General features: G+C 33.7%; 1 protein-coding gene across 7 annotated transcripts in view; it reads left to right on the plus strand.

The window, feature by feature from the left end:
* LOC120607012 (putative MAGE domain-containing protein MAGEA13P) overlaps positions 1 to 26,633 on the plus strand; it is a 106,226-nt gene that overhangs the window by 31,462 nt on the left and 48,131 nt on the right. For 6 of the 7 annotated variants that reach the window (XR_005654033.1, XM_039868627.1, XM_039868626.1 and 3 more), the window contains one exon: positions 20,216 to 20,416. The exons of the other annotated variant lie outside the window; for it this stretch is intronic. The gene's annotated coding sequence lies outside the window, so the exon portion shown is untranslated. The remainder of the gene's footprint in view (positions 1 to 20,215; positions 20,417 to 26,633) is intronic. 7 annotated transcript variants of the gene reach the window in all.

The following is a 26,633-nucleotide window of genomic DNA, read 5'->3' on the forward strand; positions in this document are numbered from 1 at the left end:
CTATTTTTTATTTTTATTTGTAGTCAGTCAAAATTTATATAGAATGAAATGCACAGATCTTAAGTATAGACGTGATGTTATTTTAATAAATATATGTCCATATAACCACTACTACATAGAGCATTTCTATTACCTCAGAATATTTCCTTTTACCCCTTCCAGTCATGTCAATCACTGTTCTCATTTTGCTGCCCACGGATTACTTTTAACTGTTCTTAAATAGCATATAAATGGAATCTTACAATCTGTACCCTTTTATGTCTGTATTCTTTCTCACAGCATGATTTTTTAAACATTTTGTTAAGAAGTATTTCAAACGTATTAAAAAGTTGCAAGAGTTTGAATGTAAAAACCTCAGCTAGTCTACCATTAACCTTTTACTATACTGGCTTTCCCACATGTCTATTTATCACTATATCTTAGATTTTGATACATAATCAAAATCAATTGCATACATTACCATAATATTTCCTAAACACTTCAGCATGCATATCTTTATAGTTTAAAATGTCTTTATAGTTTTTTTTCTTGAGTGGTAAATTTTACATATAATAAAATGCATACATATTAGGAATACTATTTGTTGAATTTTAATGACTACATACATCTGTGTAGCCTATGCTTTCAAGGTACAGAATATTAGCATCATTCCACAAAGCTTTCTCATGCCTGTTTTTAGTTAAGCCTCATATTACTTTAAATTTCTGAATACTCCTTTAGCTATATTCAACAAAATTTTGATAAACTTTGTTTTAGAATAGCTTTAGATTTTACAGAATCATACAGTAAATTTTTGATAGGTTATATTTTATTATCATTTATTTAAAAATATTTTCTAGTTTACTTTTGATTATGAAAGGCTTTGTGTGCTATGCTTCGTGGATACAGATATTTTTTCTTCTACTTCAGTATTTTACAAACTGATGGTTCACATCCCATTAGCAGATCATAAAATTAGTGGCCTGAAATAAGCCACTATTTAAAAGAATAAATAATATGTACTAAATACCAGAATGCAAACATTTAAGAAAGTCAACTGTTGTTTTGTTACATTTTTATTTTAATGTGTGTGTATTATTATTGACGTGTGTGTGTGTGTGTGGGTTCATGTGTATTGTACATCGCGTGTGTGCATACACTGGCTTTTGATAAACAAAGTATGTCTTCCTATGAAGTTGCAGTGAAAAAGACTGAAAAATCCTGCTATAGAAAATCAGATTTCGTGTAGGAGAATGACATGATTACATTTACATTTTAGAAATACAACTCTGGCAGCAGTATGTTGGATTGATTATAAGTGGGCAAAAGTACATGCGAGGAGAACAGTTAGAAACTTATTACAATAGTCCAGACAACAGATGGTTAGAGCCCAACTAAAGCATTAGCTTAAGGTTTAGACAGAAAAGGAGAGATGTACCAGATAAAGGGACTTAGTAATTGATTGAAATTGGAGTTTAGTTAAAAGTCTAGGATGACTCATATATTCCTTGGATGGTTGCATAATGCCATTATTCAGATTAGAAAATAACAAAAAAGGAGCACATTTGCAAGGAAAAACATATGTATTAGGTTTTAGCTATACTTGGTGCAAGATTTCTGTCTTTGTTAGTTTTGGCCGCTATAACCAAAATATCATAGACTAGGTGGCTTATAAACAAGAGAAGTTTATTTATCACAGTTTTGGAGGCTAGAAAATTCAAAATCAAGGTCACAGCAGATTTGGTGTCTGGTAAGGGCTAACTTCCTGGTTCATAGATGGCCCTCTTCTTGCTGTGTTCTCACATGGTAGAACTGATGAGGAAGCTCTCTGGGGTCTCTTTTATAAGGGAACTAATTTCATTCATGAGGGCCCCACCCTCATGACCTCATCAACTCCCAAAGGCCCCACCTCCAAATACCATCACATTGGGATTTGTTTTCAACACATGAACTTTTGGGAACACAAACATTCAGTTTATGGCAGTTACTAAAAGATATCCATTTAGGGATAGATACATAGACATTTGCCTATATAATGCTAAGAGAGATATCTAGGCCAGAGATAGAGATTTGCAAGTGATCAAACCATAATTTATTAAACCTTATGAGTAGCTGTCATTATCCAAAGAGTGAATATTATAAGAGTAAAGATCCTAGGATAGAACACCTTGGAATATCACTATTTAAGATGTATTAAATAGAAGAGAGATCAAAATAAAGGACTCAGATTGAACTATGATAAAAGCAAAGGAGTGAGTTCCGGAAGCTAAGAATATTTCACATAAGAGAAGAGTTGCTGAAGTGCCAAATGCTACAAAGAAATCAAATAAAAAAGAATTGAATTTAGCAACTAGGAATCAGTGACTTTGGCAAAAGCAGTTTCATTCAATTTTGACAAAATCATGATGTTGAAAGCTCTGGTATTCTGGCAAATGTTTAACCAGCTCTCTAAAAGACAGTGTGGTGTACATACATAGATATATTTTTAATAAATTTTAATGATATTAAGGATTGTGCAGCATGCAATTTACAAATACTAATGAAATATACAATACTCTTTCTTGTACCTTATTGTCAATTCTGTATAGTCAAATTATTCTCACAGAGTGCATTTGTTGATTTTTGCCAAACTTCTGTATTCAGGTAACAATTGATGGATTAATGTAGTTCTAACGTGAGTAAAATTTTTGCTAAATTGAATGATAGATTTTGAATGTTGGAAGAATAGTCCCTCATTTATTTCTGCTATTCACAACATAATGGCTACAGGCATGGAACACTTTTATGTTAAATCTTCATTAACACTTTATCACTTTACTAAATCTAGAAAAGCACCAGAACAATACACCAAGCTCAGGTTTGTAGCATTTGCTGATTTACATGGTGTAAATACCCCCCTATGTCTGATTTCAAGCTACCTACATGACATCACTGATTAGGGAGCCTGAAAGAGATACACAGCAGTGCCCCTTGTATATTATTTCCATCGTACAGATATAACAACCTCAAGAACACAGATAATATTCAAATGTAGTAAAGGAATGAGGAAGTGACGAGTTTTGAGTATTATCTTTTTAAACTATGGTTTATTTGATTGTAGATGTATACAACTTATTTTTTAATAATGGCTGAAAAATCTCTGAAAATTTAACAGTTAGCCCTTGCACACCTGTAGTACAAGTCAGCTCCAGCAAGCCACTGGTTGGAAGAAAAGGATAGTCCTAGACATGAATCTCATGACTGGTCTACCATTGGATATAGCAGTGTGATTTTGGTCAAGTGATTTTATTCTTTGAAATCTCTACTTACTCATCTCAAATTAAGGATCCAAACATTTATTTTGTGTGTTATTAGGATCACTAAAGATAATAAATATAACTTATATATATTAGGCCTTCAATTTATAGAAATCATTTTTATTCTTTTCATTACTACTCTTTAAGGACTGGTGATCAAGTCCCATGGGACTTTTCGTCGTCATCATCGTCATCATTGTCGTTATTTTTTAACTATTCCATATGATCTCTTGTGACTTGGAAGAGCCCAGTTGATTTGGAGGCCATCCTTTTTTTAACTGAATTTCCAACAAAGTTTCTAATACTTTAAGAGTCTTTTCAAAATTAACTGTAAATTTCCATGCTGCATGACTAGTTAGTCATTTCCTCCTTTGAATTCCTAAGAGAAGAGTAGATAAGGAGGGATGATGTAATTTCAGGAAGATCCTAGAATGCCATCTTATTAGGTGATGATTGATGTGAAGTAATATACCCACCAATTATTCACATAGGCCTGGGGCATGGAGAAAGGGAGGAGATTCAACTATTCTAAGTCTCTAAACAAAAGCAAGCCTGTTCTCTAAAATAATTATCTTTCCCCTTCTCAGTTCTTTTCATTCTTTCCCACAGATGTGATATCCTTGACATCATCCAGAAATGGTTATATATATTGAGAATTTGAATGTCAGATGAATGGCCTTGAATACCGCTTTTGAGCTTCCTGCTTCATTTAATCTATTTATAAGTTCTATTTTGCAAAGGAAAAATCTATTACCTACTGAAGTCATATTAATAACTACTTATCTGTGTGTTTGCATGACATTATGACTAATAGTTTAAGACTGCTTCATTCCCTTTAGTATTTATGATATTAAAATAAAGCAGATAGCAGCCTAGATTACTTAGCAAATAAAAAAGAAATATTTGTTTCTCAAGTCCAAGTTTTTAATTTAATATAAAAAATGGTTATATTTTACCCTTTAAAATTATTTTTGTTGAAATAATTTCATGAACAAAAAAATTGTGTCCATATCTCTGCTACATATCATTTTTATTTTCAACACACAATTTAAAGTTAATGTGCTTAATGGAAATAAAAGATGAACACAAATGCTTTATACAGAAATTATTTTATATTGTTAAAAAAAACTTTAAACCTATAAAAATAATGAGTTTCCAAATAAGCTCATGCATTATAATGATATTTTAGCTAGGTTTAAAGACCACATTCATGTAAGAAAAATAATATGTGAATGGAAATATTAACAAAATATGACTATACTAAGAGAAATGGCTGCCCAATTGAAGGACTTATACAATACATTATTGAGGCTACTATTCAAATATATATTATTTTTACTCTCTCCTTCTAACCTATGGAAGGATTGCACTTCATGCCCTCCATGTGCTTGGGTGAATCCATGTGGCTAGTTTGGAACAATGAATTGTGAGAAGTGCCATGCCACTTCTGGTCTTAGGCATTTGAACACCAATATGAGACCTTTTAAATATCTCTCTCTCCTCTCTCCTTTTTCTCCTTTCTCTCTTCTCTCTCTCTCTTTTCCTCCCTCCCTCCCTTCCTCCTTCTCTCTCTTCCCCTCCCAATCAATCAACCAATCATGCCTACATAATAAAACCACAATAAAGAGCCCCAATAAAATCCTGTCACTAAAGCTCTTGTGAGCTTCCCTGGTTAACTATACTCTGTACTGAGAGGGTGATCTGTCCTAATTCCACAGGGAGAAGGCTGTAGAAGCTGCACATTTGGGATACTCCCAGACCTGGTTCTATGCATCTCTTTTGTTTGGTTCTGATTTGTATCCATTTTGCTAAAATAAAACTATAGTATTAAGTGTAGCGCTTTCCTGAATTCTGTGAGTTGTTCTAGTGAATTACTGAAACCGAGGAGGTAGTGTGAACCCTCCAATTTTTAGCTAGTTGGTCAGAAGTGTGAATGGCCCTGGAACCCCCAAGTGTATGGCTGATGTCTAAAGTGAGGGAAGTCTTATGGAGGACTGTACTCTTGACTCGAAGTTCAGCCTAACTCTGGGTAGTTAGCATCAGAAGTCATTACCCTGAGTGACTAAACTGAGTAGAAATTTCCTGTTCATCCACAAGAGGGCTCTAGTATGTGGAAGAAATAAAGCTTTGTCGTTTGACATGACTGGGATGCTAGAGTTCTATACTACTTTGCATATCTCACCTTACATTTATGATGCATAAACATCTGACAGAAAACCTATGGACAGACCAATACAGTTATCTTCACTCATATAATGACAAACTCATGATTGCAGAGGACTTAGAGATCGTCTGTGTATCCCATACTCATTGCTTGAAACAGCTTTGTCACACTTCTGCCAAGTGGCTATCCAACCTCTTTTTTTTTTAATTAAAATTATTGGGGTGACATTGGTTAACAAAATTATATCAATTTCAAGTGTACAATTCAATAATACGTCAAATGTATATTACATACAATGTAATTATTTGTATTTAAGTTAAATTTCCTTTATCACCATATATTTGACCCCTTTTCCCCTTATCAAACCTCTTCTGAAAAACCTAATTTGCTCCGAAGTTCTCTTGAGGCACCTCATTCTATTAATGGAAAGTCTTTAATACCAGAACATTCCATCTTTATGGCAAGCGAGATCTTCTGCCCTGAGACTTTGCCATACATCTCCGTTCTGTCCTTGTGGACCATGTAAAGTAAATCTAATTCCTTAACAGTTCACAAATATGATGGCAATAGAGGTAGCTGCACCAATGTCTTTTTTTTCATGCAAAATTTTCAAGTTTATGTTGATAATTCTCATGTGACATTGTTCAAGGTCTCTTTACCACCTACTTATCCTTTTTTGAACACAGTCTAGCTTAACTATGCCCATCCTGGAATGCAATACCTAGAACTGAACGTAGTCAGACCACAGAGAAGTGGAGGGTCCCGCATGACAGTTTTTTTGTTGGCCGTATCATAGAGTTCACATATTTTCTGTGTATGGCTAGTTAAAATCTCAACCTTTTTCAACTGTACTGCTTTTCAACCATGTTTAAAAAATGATTCCTTTATCTAGTCTTTTGACACATGACAAACATAAGAGAAACAGCAAAAACTTAAGGTCTGAGAGATGTAGTTTCAAACTACTACCCTTACACTCATTAACTCTGACTTGGATATTACCCCACTGCCCTAAACTTTAGTTTTCATTTATGTTAAATAAGTTTGAGAATTTCTACCTTACAAGGGTGTTTTGAACATGCACGTAGTATAACTAATACTGTGCCAGAAAAAAATCGGTATGTAATAAATGATAATTAAAAACAGTAAAATCAATTAAACATACCAAATCAGAAGCATGGAAATGAAGAAGCAGCCTGAAATATGAAAATTGTAAAGGTTAACTTGTTTGTTGGGTTTTTGTTTCAAAATTTGTCCCAATATTTCAGAAAACCAAATCAAAGGGAGACAAACCTATGAACAACAACAACGACAAAAACTTGCATAGCCCTCATTATCGCAAAACCGAAATTTCATCAATTTTTAAGGAAAGCCAACTTTTCTTTTCATAAAACCATATTCTAAAATAAATCTTGCATTTGAGGCTTTATTCAGAGGCCATCAAGAGACAGAGGGGCCATTTTCTTTATAACAAACATCGTGTCATAATAAGCAACACAAAGCAAGCACTTAGTATATGTATTATGGCTAAGTAGTATGTTAAATACATTTGATATGCATTATCACATATACTAGTTGCAGAAACCCCAGAGGAGGCATTATTAGTGCCCGTGTTTTACTGAAGAGAAAGAGATGCTTGGAGAGGAAAGGAAGGGGTGTAGGGTCACACAGAATGGGATTCCATCCTCAGTCCATCTGACTCAGCTCCCCATCTTTTCATTTCTTTGCTCTACGGCCCATCCGATGGTTATTAAATCTAAAGCCATGGGAGCAGAGCTTCTTTTCCATTGACTTTTATTCTTTCTTGTCAATTTCTAACTATAGAGCACACAAAAGTTGTTTTTGCCAGCCTTGTTCCAATATTGACTGTTTTCAGCAGAATCAGAACCACTTTAGCCACTTTTTCTCTGTCTCTTTCTCTATTACTTCTTCCACATGCTGGAAATTTTCCAAATGCCCATTCTAAGTTCTCTCTGCTTTTGTTCTTATGTCCTATCCCCAGGCTTTAACCATTATATTTAAGCTTATTTTCCTTGATTTTGTGGGATAGCCCTCCTTTTCAATTAGGCTCCCATTTTTCATATCCTACTGCCTGTTCTGTGTTCCATATGGGTTACTTACAGGCCCAGCAAACCAGTATGTCCAGAGCGTGGATAAACTTTAACTCAGCTTTCTGCCAGTACTACTCCTCTTTCTGCATTCTGTATTTCAATGATTGGCCATTACTGAAAATTCTTTCATTATGTCTCACTGGGATATTTAAAAGCTTCTTAAACCATGCTAACTCTGTTTATATTTCCTTCTTTAAAATCTTCAAAGACTCCCAATTGCTAACATGATAAAATTAAAATTTCTTAGCCGGGTACTTAAGACTCAAAAATTTCATCCTAAACCATCCTTCCAATCTTATGTTCTATTTGTGTCCTTCGTGCACTCAGTGTTCCAGCCCAACTGATTTAGTTATTATTCTCCATTAACCTCCTACATATTCCCCTCTCTGCATTTGCTAATATTGGAATAAATAACTGAGGTTCTTCTCTTGTTCAACTCTGTATATCCAAAATCTTACCACTCTCCCAGGCTCAACTCAAATCCTAAGCACTATTTTGTATTCATGCTGACAACAGCCACAGATGTAGGTTAAGAGGTATTCTTGCAGCTGCCCTGGCCCAAGGCGACCCCTAGTGGTTAGACAAGCGCAGATCATTCCCTGGTGAAGGTAATAGCTTCAAACCAATGAAACACAAAATGAAATCTGAGGATTATTTTTCTGTTTATGTAGTAGGAACAAAATATAAAGTCACGTAAGGCAACATATTGATTGATACCTTACATTAAGGTCACAGTTTCTAAGGGATGCAAATAAATTGTGAACTACTTGGTATATAAATACACCTATAAAATAAATAAATTTGACAAAATACTCCTATAGCCATGAGAATTATTTTCCTAGATAGAGCAGCCTTAAAAAATATTTAAAAACACATTTCTGCAGTAGTAATTTTTACCAACTTCCTTAACTATATAAGCTCTCCCTTTTATATTCTCTCTTAATCCTGTGCATCTCCTGCATGAGAGTCAAGGAATTATAATTAAACTGAATAAGTAATTTGCACATATTTTTCTGTCTGACTCACTCTAGTCTATAAGCTCCATGAGGGCTGGGGTTTGTCTGACCTGTTCACTTACTGTAGTGCCTGGTACATAGCAGGAACTTACATATTTGTGGAATGAATGACCATCCCCCCCCAACCCCATAAGTGTAGGAACTCACATTTGTTAAATGAACCAATTCCCCTTGCAAAAGTTTCACTCACAGTTCTCAGTATTAGAAAGAAAATTCATGTTTGTTTTCTGTGTTCTGATCTGGTACTATCTTGCTATGCAACTCTCCTTCTTTACCTGGGCCTCCATTTTCTGAGCTGGGCCATCTAAGAAGACTTCCAGCAATTATATCTCCTACTGTAGAAGTAAATATGATTTACATAAAATCTCATATCTCCTAGTCCTTCACTTTTCTTCAGATAGGCAGCTCAGATTTTCATGAGTGATACTGGCGACTTTTGAGCAAATGTTTTCACTTAAGTGTAAGCTAATTGTCTACAACATGCCTTTCTAATAATGAAAACATTAGCTGAAATAGAGTGCAATGTCATTGAAATGCTAAATCATTTCTTTGAAAAATGACTGTTTTGAGGTCTGCAGAATACAATTAAATCAATCTAAATTTGCAGTACTCATTTTCCATTAGCCTACTTTGTTTTGTTTTCATTCACATAAAAAATTAGGAGAATTCTTCAATGACTCCTCATTGTCTACAGATTAAAGTATGGGCTTCTTATTTTGGTATTAAGATGTACAATTTGTGCAATGGCTTGAATAATTAATTACCTTGAAAGGATCATACTGGCACCTGCGAGCATTGGCCCCAAGGTGATAATAAGATATAGCTACTATTTACTGAGAGCTAAGATTAGGAAGTTTAAACTATTTTGAATTCTCACAGTGATCCTGAGATAGGTATTATTTATACCCTTTTCACAGATTAGAAAACAGGCTCATAGATGAAGAGAAATATAGAAGAGATCACAGGAAGTGTCTGAACTAGAATTCAGCCCCAGCTGTGTATGACTCCAAAGCTTGTATTCCTTTCATTGAAGTATGCTGCTCCAAAATTACATCATTTAATGAAAATCAGAGTCCATATTCGATTAGCTCTGGGGTATATTTCATCTACTGTAGCCAACATGTGTTAGCAGACACCCATGTCTTAGTTCACATACACAAAGCTATATGGGAAAGAATCTTCCAGTAGATTTCAAAACTTAGTTTGCTGTCACCATTGTTTCTTCTTCCTAGTTGGCTGGTGTTAATTTTGCCTATGATAAAAAAAAAAAGATGTGGTGGGGGCACATTTCAAACTCCATTTCTCCTCTAGCCATTTACTGTCATCTCATATACATGGACTTATCAACAAAGGATACTCTAGGTAAATGCATATATCACTTAGGGATTTAGCCCTGCAACCTTAGGCCCTTGGAACTGGAATAAACTCATTTAAGAAGCAAGATAACTTGACTAAACTAGAGGACACTTCCAGTGGCCTAATAGTCATTTATGCCCTAGGCCTCATCTTAATCTTTTATATCAGGATATTGCTATTCTAGGTTCATTTATGCTGGAAATCCAATCCTCTATCTCCATGATCCAGTTTATCACAGTGCATTCCATGATAGCAGATCTGATTCTTCTGTAGGGTAAACTGAGAGAAAGGCCTTGAACTCTGCTTAAGAAGTTTTAGACCTGGAATTTGCATTCTTTTAAGGAATCCAATTATGCATTTCATGAAGTTTAAAAATGTTAATTTTTTATGTTAATCACAGCATATATGTATTCAAAAACATTTGAGAGGGAAAGGTCCACTGCTTTCATCAGAGTCTCAACAGAACCTTTGGACCCTCCTCCTAAATTAAGAACCACTGCCCTAAAGTTTAATCTGTAGCCAGTACTTCCCTAACTTTTATTCTTCTTCTGTCAACTCAATGAATTTGACAAGCGGGGTAGTAGTCAAACAAGCATATGGCTGTCAATCTGGGTGGAGGGAGATATCAGTGGAGTCCCAGTAGGAAATATATAGTTTAGACCAGCTCATAAGGTTGAAAAAACAGAGGTGTGTAAATAAGTCTTAAGAATTAATAAAGTGTTGGAGTATATATCTTGGTCACCTAGTAAGTTCTGTGGAGCACCAGATGAAGACTTAAGAAATCTTAGTAGGATACTCTCGCAAGTAGTAGATTGTCATCAGGGAAAGAAATATTCCCAAGAAGACTAACCTCTTTTGGAAGACTTAACTTTCTTCGCTGAAGCACTGTAATCTCATCCAAACATGAAGACCCCTCTTTTAGAGTGTTCTGAAAATTCTTCTAAACAAAGCAAAATAGACTTCAATATTTGCAGAACATTACACACTAAAGAGAAAAACATAGACCTTTTTATCCTATATTTTCTTTTGTCTTGGCAGTGATATTACAAAAGCATATTCATATGGTAAATGGGATGCAATGGGTGAGTGAGGATGCATGATTCCCTGTAATCGTATGAATATACCAGGAGAATATGGTTAACCCCAGTCTACTAGTTAATAATACCATGTAGTACAAATTCCTATCACAAAGCTCTTGGCACTCTTATGTCTTATTGTGCTGTTAGTAGTTTCCACTTCACTTCATACCATAATATGTTTCATTCGAATCCTATTCTATCAAATTCATCTTCACATTTATAATGCCACTTACTGTCTCGTCTCTCTAGCTCAGAATTTGCTTTAATGCAGCACACTGTAGTGCTGTATTCTCAAAGATGGTTTTTAGAATATGGAACACTCAATTAAAATGCATTAGATTGCTTTTACACACACACATACACTTTATAAAAAAGTGGGTTTAATAACATCCATGGTAAATTCAATCATGGTGATTTCGTTGACCTGTCATCACAAGAAACACAATGAGATTTCACTTAAAGAATCCTTCTTATATTTTGGACTACATCATGAGGGGTAAAGCAAAAAAAAAAAAAAGATGGGTGGAGGTCACAGAATATTTGTAATAATTTACATTTCTAATTGTAAAGGACATCCATGCTCACTGTAGATAATTTAGAAAATATACATAAATATTTACACATGTACATGCACATACACAAATACCACATATGTATGTCTATATGAAAAAAAAGAAAACAACCCATATATACTGATCTTTTAATATTTTGGTGGATTTCATTCAAATTATCTTTCCCACATATTACATGCATGCACATACATTCATGGCATACACACTCGTGTATTCATGAACCATGGCCCTACTATTATTGGCTGTGGAATACCAATCAAATCATGTAAGTTCAATAAGCCTTGGAGTTCTCATTTTTTAAATGGGGAAAATAATTTCCCCTACCTCATAGGGATGTTGTGAGATTTAAACAAGTAAATGTCAAGAATTCGGCATAGTCCCTAGCACGTAGTAAGTGCTCAATAAATGTCAGTTATAGTTACCATTACTGTTATTATTGTAATTGCCCTACTTGTACAATACCCTAATAGCTTTCTTAGTGTAGGTATCTTTCTTTTTAGGACTCAAAAATACTCTCACAGATACATCATGATTTATTTTTCCTGTACCTTCTTTGAAGTAACTTAGATAGTTTCTAATTTTTTATACCTGACACTGTGATGAGTATCTTTTTACAATTTTTTTCTGCTACTTCTCTATTTACTTAGAATAAATTCTTGAAGGTATAATTATTATATCTTAGATGGTTACAAATCTTGGTTACTGTTTGAGTTTACTTTATTTTCCTCTCATCTGACTTGTCGCTATCATTCTGGAAAGTTTTCTTCTACAATGAAACTCGTCTTCGTAGTGATCAACTTGTTCTCTTAGAATGTCTTTTAATATCTGAAAATCTGAAAATAATGATAGGATGGCAAATAACTAGCTCTCCCTTATGTTATTCTCCCTGCCATTCTATTAATTATTGCTGAATATCGTCCCCACTCCTGTATTAAGTACATGATTCTCCATATATGTCAAAAGCATTAGTAACTTATTAAATGCATTTACACCCATGATTTAGTCTAAAAGATATGTACACTTGGGATAAATAATGAATATTTTAACAGAAATGAACCCTCATGTTAGCCGTGATTTCCTGATCTTAGCCCAATATTGTAGAAGGATGATGTTTTTTGTTCTGTGGGGTTTTTTTTTTTTGGAAAAGAGATATATCAAACTTCTGGTCAATATGGCTCAAAGAGTTTATGCATTCACACACATATTTCAATCATATGGCGATGACAGATTAAAACAAAACAAACCAAAAAATAGGCATGTCTAGTCTCAAAAATATGATACATATCTGAGGACCAGAAACAGAATAGAATCACAAAGATTTGAATAGGCAGACACAGAACATTCTCCAAGCAAATTTTAAAAGATTAAAATTATACCAAATATCTTTTCTGACCATAATGGTATGAAACTAAAAGTCAATAACATGAGGAAAGCTGAAAAATTCAAAATATGTGGAAATTAATCAATACAATCCTGAATAACCACCAGGTCAAAGAAGAAATAAAAAGACAAATTTTTTAAAAATCTTGAAACAAGTTAAATTAGAACACAATATATCAAAACCCTTGGGATACGGCAAAAGCAGTTATAAGAGGGAAGTTTATAGTAATGAATACCTATGTTAAGGAAAAAGAAATATCTCAAATAAACGACCTAACTTAACACCTCAAGGAACTAGAAAAAAAGAACTAAGCCTAAAGTCAGCATAAGGAAAGAAATAACAAAGATCAGAGCAAAAATAAATGAAATAGAAACCAGAAAAACAGAAAAGATCAATAAAACTAAGAGCTGTTTTTTTTTTTTTGAGAAGATAAACAAATTTGGAAAATCAATAGCTAGACTAAGAAAACTAATTAAGACTAATGAAAGTAAATAAAATCAGAAATGAAAGAGAAGACAAACTACAACATCCTTCTCTGATAAAAACTATCAGCAAGTTGGGTATAGAAGGGGCATACCTCAACATAATAAAGGTCATATATGACAAAGACAGAGCTGACACCATATTCAATTGTGAAAGATTGAAAGCTCTTCCTCTAAGATCAGGAGCAAGACAGTGGTTCCAACTCTTACCACTCATATTCAACATACTACTGAGAGTCCTAGCTAGAACAATCAGTCAAGAAAAGGAATAAATGTCATTCAAATTGTAAAGGAAGAAGTAAAATTGTCTTCGTTTGCAAATGATATGAACTTATATAGAGGAAATCGCAATGAATCCACCAAAAAAAAAAAAAACCCAAAAAACAAAACAAAACACTGATCAACAAGTGTAATAAAGTTCCAAGATACAAAATCAACTTACAGAATTCAGTTGTGTTTCTATACACTAACAGCAAACTATCTGAAATAAAAATTTTTAAAAATCCCATTTAAGATAGCATAAAAACAATATAATACTTAGGAATAAATTTAACCTAGAAAGTAAAAGATATATACACAGAAAACTATAAGACTTTGATGAAAGAAATTAAGAACAAATGGAAAGATATCCTGTGTTTATAGATTAGAATTAATTTTATTAAAATATCCATACTACTCAAAATCATCTATAGATTTAATGCAATCCTTATCAAAATTCTACTGATATTTTTCACAGATGTAGAAAAAAACTATCCTAAAATTTGTATGGAATCCCCCAAAAACCCAAATAGCCAAGGCAATCTTGAGAAACAGGAACAAAGCTGGAGGCTTCACATTTCCTGATTATAAACTATCCTACAAAACTAAAGTAATCAAAACCGTATGGTCCTGGCATAAAAGAGGACACATAGACCAATGAAATAGAATCAAGAGCCTAGAATTAAACCCTTTCATACACAGTCAACTAATATTTTATGAGGGAATCAAGAATACTTAATGAGGAAATAATGTTCTCTTCAATTTATGTTGTTGGGAAAACTAGATAAGCACATGCAAAAGAATGAAATTGGACTCCTATCTTACACCACTCCCCAAAATTAAATCAAAATGCATTAAAGAGTTAAACGTAAGGCCTGAAATTGTAAAACTCCTAGAAGAAAACTTAAGGTAAAAGCTCCTTGCCATTAGTCTTAGGCAGTAATTTTTTTTGTTTGTTTTTAGATATGAGACCACAAGCATAAACAACAAAAGCAAAAATTTATGTTATACTACATCAAAATAAAAAGCTTCTGCACAGCAAAACAAATAACGAAATTAAAAGGAATCCTACAGAACGGGATAATACATTTGCAAACCTTATATCTCATAAGGGTTAATATCCAAAAGACATAAAGACCTCATAAAACTCAATAACAAAATTATCAAAAACAGACAAACAAAAATCCAATTAGAAAATTAATAAAGGACCTGAATAGGTACTTTCTCAAGGAAATGCAGGTATACAAAACGGTGCTTGTTATCACTAATCATCAGGAAAATGCCAATCAAAACCACAATATGATAGCACTTTACACTTGTTAGAATGACTATTATCAAAAAGCAAAAGATAACAAGTGTTGGTAAGGATGTGGAACCTTCAGACACTGTTGGTAGGATTGTAAATTGGTGCAGCCACTATGAAACCAATGTGGAAGTTCCTCAAAAAATTAAAATATAACTAACTATAATATGATCCAGAAATTCCCCTTCTGGGTATATATTCAAAGAAATGAAGTGAGGATCTCAAAGAAATATCCACACTACCATGTTTATTGCAGTGTAATTCACAATAGCCAGGTGATGAAAACAACCTAAATGTCCATCTGTGGATTAATGGATAAAGATGTGGTATATATGTACACAATGAAATACTGTTCAGCCCTGTGAGAAAGAAAATCCTGTCTTTTGTGACAACATGGACAACATTGGGGGCATTATGCTAAGTGAAGTAAGTCTGACAGAGAAAGATAAATACTGTCTGATCTCACTTATTTATGGAATCTAAAAAAGCCAAACTCATAGATGCAGTGAGTAGATTGGTAGTTACCAGGGACTGGGGGTTGGGGAAATGGGGAGATGTTGGTCAAAGGGGACAAATGTTCAGTTATATGATGAAATAAGTTTTGGGTATCTAATGTACAGCATGGTGACTGTAGTTAACAATACCCTGTTAAATATTTGAAAGTTACTTAGAATAAATCTTAAATGTTCTCACCTCAAAAAAGAAATGGTAATTATGTGAGTTGATGGAGGTATTAGGTAATGCTACAGTGGTAATCGTTACAATATTTATATGTATCAAATCAATACCTTCTGTACCTTAAACTTTCACAATGTCATGTGTCAATTATATCTCAATGAAGCTAGAATACAAGTAAAGGCAAGGAAGTGACAGTAAATAGAATGATACTTGCTGTATTTATGCAGGTAAAAGTTACATATCAAGGATATATAAAAAACTCTTTCAAATACATAAGACCCAAATAACTGAAAAAAACATGAGCAGTCTATGAACAGGCAATTCACAAAAGGAGAAATGCAGTTGATTCTATTATTTGTAGTATTTATGTTCTATAAAGTTGCTGCAAACACTGAATTAGAAAATACTGAGTCTTGCTCCAAGAGGAAGTACAGAGTTAAGTCCCTTCAAGCCTCTGGTCACATTTCATCAACTCTTCCATACATAACCTTGCTATATGTGTGTTTCTATTTAAAGACTACTTATTTGATATGTATTTCTTACAAATAATTTATGCTCTATATCTTTATAATAAAACACTAACAAAGGGTTTAACGTTTTCCTGACTCTGGGTAATGTGACTATAAGTTTGTTAGGACTTCAGCCTCACGATAATGCTGTGCACTATGCTTTTATTTTATCAGGTGTCATGTCATGAATCCACAAATTTAGCTAATTTTTATGTTTTCTGTAATTTCACCGCCTATTAAAGATGTTACTTTATACTTTCTGGTTCAGCCTCATGTACAGATCAGTAAATGTTCTCTTCCTTTTTCTGGATGTAATGTATTGTCGATTCACTAACACTGAACTCACAGTAACAGCAGTATAACTCATGCTTGAGTGAAGCATGTCTAACATACTTATGTTCTCTGTAAGGCACATCATAGTCTTCTTACACTTAAGAACAAAAGACAGCATTTCATCATTGTGCTTGGGGGCCAGTTTATACAGCAAAATCACCACTAAAAGACACAAAAATATCAAAAAAAAGTGACAGCATATAGACTGAAGAAAGGACACTTTACAGTATGAGAGCTGAAACAAGAAGGTAGAGCATCACCTTCTGCTGGGAATATGCCTGTCGGGAGACTCAAATTTTTTTGCTACTCTGCACCTGTCTGTGAATGACTGCAAAAGCACCTCGAGTACTGATTTGGGGGTTACAAATAAATGTTAGTGAGTAAGTGAATTCGCAAATACAGAATCCAGGATTAATGAATCAACTGTATCTTTAAAAAGGAACAAAGGAATGATAAGCAAAAATGAAAGATGGTGCTGTGGAGATAGGAAAGTGTTTGGATGTCTTGGGAATTGAACGCAGATAATTGCAAGTTATTCTGGCTTTTGAGTTGAGGGGAGGGATCACAAGTGTTCATTATATTCTCATACTCTATTACATTATACCACATTGTGTCATGTTGTGTTGCCATATTATATTATATTATTATATTGTTATATGTTATTTAGTTATATGTCTGGCTGAAATATGACAACATAGGACTACTTAAAAACTTAAAACTTCTGAATGTCAAAAGCTAGGAGAAATATTAACATTGCACAAAATAGGAAAGGAGCAATATTTCCAGAATACTAAGAAAATTCAATAATAGTAAGAGAAAGGCAAAAAAGTGGAAAAAAATGTGAATGATTAATTCACAAAAGAAGAGATAAAGCCAGATAATAAATATAAGTATTCTACCCAATGAAAAGGGATTTTTTTGTTTTGTTTTTGCCATGTCACTCGATAAATATTTCTTGTATGAATAAACAAATGAATGAAAAGATGCTCAGTGTCACTAGCAGTCAGAATCATGCAAACTAAATAACAATTAAATACAATTATCTTCAGTCATACTATACAATTGAAAAGCGCAGTGAAAACCAGTGTAACAGGATGTGAATAATGAATGCTCTGATATGCTGGAACTTATCAATGCTGTCATCAAAAACTTTCTATTCCTATTACTCCACTGAAATTGTGGTTGCTAAGGTTAAGCAGTAATCCCCTTGTAGCCAAATCTAATGAACCCCTCTGTCTTTCTCTGCTGACACCTAACTTTCTCATCTTGACCATATGGCTTCTTAAAATAGTCTCCTCTTTTGATTTTCACATACTGCCCTTCTCTACCAGTTTTTCTTCTTCCCCATTGGCCATTTTTTTTTCTCATTTTCCTTCAAGTATTCTCATTCTCTAATGGAAATGTTTGGGGTTTCTCGAGGCTTGGTTCTAGGCTTTCCTTTCTTCTCTATACTGTATTTTGAGGTCTTCTTACCTAGACTCGTATATTTAAATACAGTCGTTGTGGTAATGATCACAAATATCTGTCCTTTCCTCTAAGTCTTAAGACTAATTTTCTTCAACTACCTACTTGTTTCCATTTGAAGATTTCACAAACATCATACACTTATCTTGACTGTCGTAGCACTCTTTTCTCTCTTAAATGTATTTTCCCATAGTATTCCTTATTTAAATAAATGGGATCCAAATTGATCAAATTCTCAAGCCAGAAACTGAGTCATCTTCGAATCCTGCTTTTTCTTCTTCTTTTTTTCCTACTACCTCCTACTCATCATCCAAAAAGTCAACAAGTACCATTGCTTCAACCTCCAAAGTAAATCTTAAATCCTTTTTCTTCTCTCCATCGCTACTGCCATCATCTTATTCCAAGCTACTATCATCCATTGACTGGATTACTATAGCAATCTCCTAATAACTACTTAGATCACCGCCCACTAAACATTTTCCTCATTATAATTGGATCACATCAGCCCCCTGCTTAAAGTTCACAATGGCTTCCAAGTATAATTAGAATAAATGCCAACTCCATTCTATGTCCTATGAAGCCTTTCATACGCTGTCCTTGGTCTACTTCAGCCTCACTCGATACCACTGTTCCCCATATTTACTAAGTTCCAGCTGTGCTAGTGTTCTTTCAGTTTCTTTGCAAAGCACTTTAAGCACTTTCTCATGAGTCTTTGCATAGTCTTCTCCCTTGCCCTGAACTGCTTTTCCCCAACTTTGTATGATCTTATCTCAAATATCCCCTATTCAGAGAGGCTTTTCCTGATCATTCTGCCTACCTCTGTTATTCACCCTATTAGGTCCATTGTTATTGCCTTTAGAGCATAATTTGTACTTCTCATACATTTCTAATTTGTTTACTGTCTTTTTCCCAACTATAATGAAAATACTGAGTGAAACACTGAATGAAAGAAGAGCATAATACTGAATGAAAAAAAGAGTCTATTTCATTCCTTACCCTTTCCCTAGGGTCTAGTTCAGTGCCTGGAAATTAGTAGGCAATCAATAATTATTTTACTGACTTTATAAATATTTTTTTTTAGAAAGTAAACAACCAAACACGCATAAATGTATCTTACTCTAATAAAATTACTACCAGACCAATGCAAAGTGTCCTTATTTGTAGAATAATAGACATGGTTTTCCCATGACAACTGTATACTTGAGTGCTTATTGATTAGAGTAATAAAGTGAAATCCTCCCTAAGATGATGAAATTTAGGAATGCATTACCTGAGATACACACACATGGGCAATATACACATATATACATGTGTACACATACACACACACACACACACAGTAGCTAACCTTAAGTATCAAGAATGTGGGTGATTTTTTTGTATTATTTTACTCTTCTGTATGTTATAAATATTCATATATAATAATAATTACTCCCATGCAAAAGTTTCTATGTGTCAGATATTGTGCAGAGTGTTTCATGTGCATTATCTTATTTAATCTTCCCCTAAACTCATAAGGTAGGTAATATTATTTTTGTTATTTTATACATCGGTAAAACTGAGATACAGGCTGGTTAATTGTCTAATAGTCACACAACTATTATGTGCCAGAGATGGGGCTGATCCAACTTCAAAATTCATGTTCTCAAACTCTATACTATACTTTCTTTCTAAAGAACACACATTTTTTAAGAAAAACTACAACTAATAAACCTATTACAATGCTCACATTTTATACATTGCTGGGATCTCACATTTCCAGATGTTTATCAAAAAATCTAATTTTGATTGACTTCCCTAAAGAGATGAAATCTTTGATATCTTATAAACAATATAGAAAAGGTCTGTTTGTGTCCAGTGATTGTCTCTATGACAGAGGAGAGGACACTTGAACTCTAGATGGATCTGGGAGAAATAGTCTAAAGTAGACCACAAAAAGTAAGAGATTTCTTTTATGTCTTTTATTTTATCTTTACATTCATGTGCATTTTTATTCCACAAAAAGCTATACCTTTCTAAATATAAATATATTTTAAATTACCTATGAAATTGCTTTAAAATATCTCCCCCTGAAATGTTCAAGTAAACTGATTCAAAGAATTGACATCATGTCTATCCTGTGGCTTTGCAATCTATGTGCCACATGACACAAGTTTGAAAAAAAAAGAGTAGTTGAAAGGATTTCTAAATTTTCCATCCCTTTATGGTTTTTAAGTATGATGATTATCTACTTTCAGGGTAACCTGCTCAGAGAAGGGGCAGAGGTGGTGACAGCAAATCCTTGGGCTCAATAAGAAGGCAGTGGCAATAGCAACAGAGGAGGATGACCCCTACCCAGGCCAGGCTGAGTCTGGAACTCTTGGAGTATCTGGAGTACACCCCTGGCCTGCTCCCTGAACAGCCACAACTCTTTTCTATGGCCTGAGCTTTTATGACAGGTAAATAAATGAAATAGATTTTTAAATATCGCTTCTGTATATTCCATGGTAAGACTAATTATCCACTTCTTTTGTAATATGTGACCCTATAAAATTTTCCTAAATTTTAGAATAAGGAAAATGTTTGTCTTTGGGGGAAAAAAAAATTTAATCAATGAGAATTCTATGGTACTCTATGATGTGGTCTTTTTTCTGTTTTGTTTTCAGCCTTTGTTGTTGAAGTTGTTACTTTTCCTCTTGGGAAGTAAGATTAAAATTTTAACTGTGATAATATTACATCTGCAGATCAGTTTTCTCATTTTTCCCAGATAATTATCTCTCCCCTTTTTCTATGTAATCTCTAAACTCTCATTTGATGTTTATCCTAAGTCATCTCTTCTCTGTGTGTATTTTGAAAATTGAATATCTCTCCTCCGATTCTCTTTGGAAATGGGCAGAGACATAACAAACCCTTAAGAGCTATTTAAAAACCTGAATGCATACCGCATTGTTCTATAAATCACTGTTGAACTCTGGGACCTTAGAGAGATTAAACACCTAGTTCATGATCACTTTCCTTTTGGAAATCCTCACTTCAATTTAAGCTAATTTTGTCTTTGATGTTTTCCTGTGTGAATGAAAAGGAAGTGTTTCCATTCTGAGAAGTTCACTGTATCTGGAATCATTAAATACTACAAGCTTCATAATCAAGAAGGATTTTTTAATTCTCATCTTTCTGGGCATGTATAGGTTGGCTTTATGAGTTGTTCTTGAAGAACTCACAAGCTAGAACCTATTTGCCTATGTGCCTAATTTTAAATCAGACACAACATAAAAACAAAGAAGTTTTTCATTAACTGAAGACTTTCAAGATATACTATAGTTTTTCCAGGTTTTCTGTTCCTGAAGGGGTGATCGTGTAAAACAATTTAAGAGAATGGATGAGTGTTTGGTGACTAGCAGTTCTATTTTTCTCTCTGCATGGTATAGGAAAGGGGAGCAAAGATGCTGCAACTTAACAAATTTCTTGGCACCTGACAATAAAAAAACTCCATATGAACATGTCAATAGGCAGAATAAACTTTTCTGTTACATTGAACCCACTAAGAGATTAGTTTCATTCTGACAAATAATCAGGAACAAGACAAGGATGTCCACTTTCACTGCAGCAATCAAACAAGAAATAAAAGCCATCCAAATGGGAAAGGAGGAAGTAAAACTGCTATTATTTGCAGATGACATGATACTATATGTAGAGGACCCTAAAGATTCTACCAAAAACCTATTAGAACTGATCAACAAATTCAGTAAAGTAACAGAATACAAAATTCATATTCAGAAGTTGGTTGCATTTCCTTACAACAATAATGAACTATCAGAAAGAGAAATTAAGAAAAAATCCTAGTTACAATAGCATCAAAAATAAATAAATAAATAAATAAATAAATAAATAAAATATCTAGTAATAAAATTAACCGAGGGAAAGGAACTATACTTTGAAAATTATAAGATATTAAAGAAACTGAAGAAGATACAAATAAATAGAAGCACACAGTGTTCATGGATGTGAAGATTTAACATCTTTAAAATGTCCATACTACCCAAAGCAATCTATAGATTCAATGCAATGCCTATCAAAATACCAATGGAATTTTTCACAGAAGTAGAATAATCCTAAAATTTATGTGGAATCTTAAAGATGTCAAATAGCCACAGCAATCTTAAGAAAGAAGAACAAAGTCAGAGGTATCATACTGCCTGATGTGAAACTATACTACAAGCCTATAGTAATCAAAACAGCATGGTGTTGGCATAAAAACAGGTACATAGATCAGTGGAACAGGATAGAGAGCTCAGAAAGAAACCCATTCCTATATGGTCATTTAATCTATGAAAAAGGAAGCAAGAAAATACAATGGGATAAAAACAGTCTATTCAATAAATGGTGTTGGGAAAACTGGATAGATAATATGCAGCAAAATGAAACCGGATCACCTTTTTATACCATATACAAGAATAAACTCAAAATAGATTAAAAACTTAAATGTAAAACCTGAAACCATAAAACTCCTAGAAGAAAACATAGGCAGTAAACTCTCTGACATTGCTCTTTGTAATATTTTTTTTCTGATATACTCCTCAGGCAAGGTAAACAAAAAAATAATAAACATATGGGACTACATCGAACTCAAAAGGGTTTGCACAGCAAAGGAAACCATCAACAAAATGAAAAGACAGCCTACTGAATGAGAGAAGATATTCACCAATGATACATCTGATAAGGGGTTAATATCTAAAATTTATGAAGAATTCATACAACTCAACACCAAAATAACAAACAATCCTATTTAAAAAATGGGCAGAGGACCTTAATAGACATTTCTCCAAAGAAGACATACAGATAGCCAATAGATATATGAAAAGATGTCCGATGTCAGTAATCAAAGAAATATAAATTAAAACCACAATGAGATATCACCTCACACCTCTCAGAATGGCTATCATCAACAAATCAACAAACAAGTATTGGCAAGGATGTGGAGAAAACAGAATCCTAGTACACTGTTGGTGGGATTGCAAATTGGTGCAGCTGCTATGGAAAATAGTACGGAGGTTTCTCAAAAAAAAAAAAAAAAATAGAACTTATGACCTGGCAATTCTACTACTGGATATTTATCCAAAGAAATTCAAAACACTAATTTAAAAAGATACATGCATCCCTATGTTCACTGCAGTGCTATTTACAATAGTAAGATATGAAAGCAACTTAAGTGTCCATCGATAGATGATTAGATAAAGAGGTAGTACATATATACCATGGAATATTACTCAGCCATAAAAAAGAATGAAATCTTAACATTTGTGACGATATGGACGGACCTAGAGGGTATTATGCTAAGTGAAATAAGTCAGACTGAGAATTACCATATGATCTCACTTATATGTGGAATCTAAACAAAATAAACAAATAAAACAGAAACGTACTCATAGATATGGAGAACAAACTGATAGTTGCCATATGGAGGGAGGTTGAGGGGCTGGATAAAAATGCTGAAGGGATTAAGAAGTACAAATTGGTTGTTACAAAATAATCAGAGGGATGTAGAGTACAGCATTAGGGAGTATAGTCATTAATATTGTAACAATATGTATAGTGTCAGGTGGGTACTAGACTAATCAGAGGATAACTGTAAATTATATAGACCTCTAACCACTGTGTTGTACATCTGAAACTAATATAAAATAATATTGAATGTCGATTGTAATTGAAAAACAAAAATAATTTTAAAAAATAAAAATAAATTTTCTACCTTTGACTCCATAAAAAAAAAGGCAAAGAAAAAAGAGGAAAAAAAAAAAGAAATTTTCAGAGGAACCACAAAATCAAGTTTGCTGTTTTAGGATGATTATTCTAGCATCATTGGAAAGGATAATATAGAGATGAGAATAAATTCCAAGGGTCCACATTCAGATTCAACAAGAATTTAGCATATATGACAATACTTTCCTATACCTATTTAACCTTTACAATATGTCCTCAACCTATTTTCTCTTTTTTCCTTCCCTATACTGGATGCCAAACTATATTTTGGTGAAATCACTAATTCTTATATCCTATTTTGTCATTCAAGGTCTTTCTTAATTGCTTCTCAACCAAATTCATCACTTGCTTTTTAGCCCACCTGCCAAAAATCCACATTGTATCCATTCAGTGAACATACCATGTCTTGCCATGTCTCTTTGTTTCTGTTTATACTATTGTTGTTTTTAAATGTACCTAGGATTTGTTTTAATTAAGTATAAGACACATAGACATGGAAGTGAATGTTATGAATGAAGAAGCTTTTACTCACAGTCCCCTAGAAACATGTAGGGCCAAGGGGAAGCATCGGGGTCAATCAGGGAGCAGGGGAATGGGGAAAACATAGGCAAGAACCCTTATTGTTGGTTTCGTGGAAAGGCAAGACAATACAGGGTAAGGAAGTTTAGGATTGGCTAGTCTGAATAATTTCAGTAGGCTCTGGGGTTAGAGGCTGTCTGTAGTTGTCTGGTACCTGGCCCTGAGTGATTACAGCAGAGAGTGACCTAAAGTGTAAGAACCAATAAAGGAGGTAGTTGGGGAGTATAGACTTGAGATTGGTTGGTTTGCACATAAAAGGCATGCTCATGGGTGAGATGTTTGCTATCTGCAGGAATTAGCTAACCCTATGAGGGGCAGTCCCTTTCCAGTGATCAGCCAGGCCCCAGATACCAGAGCATCAAGAATACAAAAAATATGGAAATATAATTAATACAATTTCCTCAGCTACTCTTACTATTAATTCATGATTTGAGGTCCAATTCAAATGTGGCTGTTTCTGTCAAGTCCTTCCCAATCACCACAGTGAAAATTAATTATGGTCCTCTCTTCACTGCCAAAGTCTTTTGTTTAAAATTCTCTTTAAGTACATACAAGAGTTCTAATCTAATAATTAAGGTCTGTATAGGTTGCTATCCCCCATATATATATATATTTTTTTTTTAAAAAAAAATACACAGAAAAGATATATTTGGTAATAAGTATTTCTAGAGAGAACCATACAGGATAACATGATAGCGTCAAGTCCATGAACAGTATTACTCAAGTAACCTCAAATCAAAGAATTATTATTGGTAGTTTCTTATCAAGAAAACAGGATACTGAGTTTATACATAGAGGAAGAATCCAAGTTTCTTTATATCTGTAAGTATAAATGCAAAAATATAAGCAAATGATGATATAGTTAACAAAATGTCTAATTGAAAATACAAGGCCTACTTAGAAGTAAAAAAAATTAAATAAATATTTTCAGCAACTGTGACATCCAGCTACTGGCTTTACTGTTCTGTTTGCTTTTTAATTACTGAATTGAGTAATTTTGACATTATATAGACACAGCCTTACCTGTTGACGATACTACGCTCGAGATGTGATCAACTCTTAAAGCAATGAATTGAACATACTTAGAAAGTATGACTTAAAGAACCCTAGATGTATTTAGTAGCTGCGATTCTAGTCAGGGATTTCAGCTATTTGTATACTATTGAATAATGAATATTCCTTCATCATGTGGAAAAGCTGTCCTCTTTGATAACATGGCTTTAGAATGGATGCACATAGAACAGTGCTCACCAGTGTGACACACGAGGAAGACATCTCACTTCCCAGAATTTGACCAGTGCTTTCTAATGAACCAATATATGGCACTAAAATAATAGTAGTAGCAATAATGATAATAATAGTAATGATAATGATAATATCCCAAATACATCAATTTGGTTATTGGTAAGGATAGAAAGTTTCTATAAATACTGAAGCTTTATTAGATATTAAGTTGAACTCTATGTCTTACTCCTTGTTATATTTGATCTGCAGATTATTGCTAGTAATTTACATTTATAATGCAGTTCTTTTTTACTTTTAGAATCCTTTTCACCATGTATTATTTTCCTTTTCAGTTGGCTACACATAACAGTTTAGGATTTATGCCAATTAACCATGGTCCATATGGATGTCTTGATGAGCCTTGTTTGCGAGCAAGTAGGGATCATGCATGATATACCTCCTGTGTCACTGCAAGACATTTAATGCTAAATATGATCTGCCATTATGGCAATGGTTTCTTCTTGGTCAGGAGATAGTTAGCTGGATTCTTTATTCTTTCTTAATTCAAGATGGTACAGAGGTGGCTATTGTCAAGGGGTAGACTTAGCATGAAAACATGTGTTAGAGGAAGCAAGAATCTATATATGAGTTTTATTTTCATTAGGATTGAAAACACAAGTGATTCTTGGCCTAAAGGTGAATCACAGATGGACAGAGCTCAGATGGCACATGAGGATACAGAAGTGAGTGAGAGTCCCTAGTGAGAATTCAAAGTGCGTCTTGGCAAAAAATGAAGTTGTCCCCTATATAGTGGGGTCATTACACACAACCCTTGCCCATTCCTCCATCTGGTTTCTATGTCAAATAGCATTAATTTAGTTTTTAGTGGTCTGATTCTCAACCAGTTCAAACACAGCAAATATCCCAGACATATACTAAGATACCCATGTATATAGTTCCATTTGTATGTCATTAAGAGTGAGGAAGGGGTAATGCTCACATCATTAAAAGAATAAATATGTTACAAAGTCAAATTACTATAGTAATAGTTTTCAAAGTACCAGTGTGTAAAAAGAAATTTCATTCTTTAGAAACCTTTTCCATTATCCTTGT

The sequence above is a fragment of the Pteropus medius genome, unplaced genomic scaffold (genome assembly GCF_902729225.1).
Source record: "Pteropus medius unplaced genomic scaffold, Ma_sr-lr_union100, whole genome shotgun sequence".
NCBI classification, from domain to species: domain Eukaryota; kingdom Metazoa; phylum Chordata; class Mammalia; order Chiroptera; family Pteropodidae; genus Pteropus; species Pteropus medius.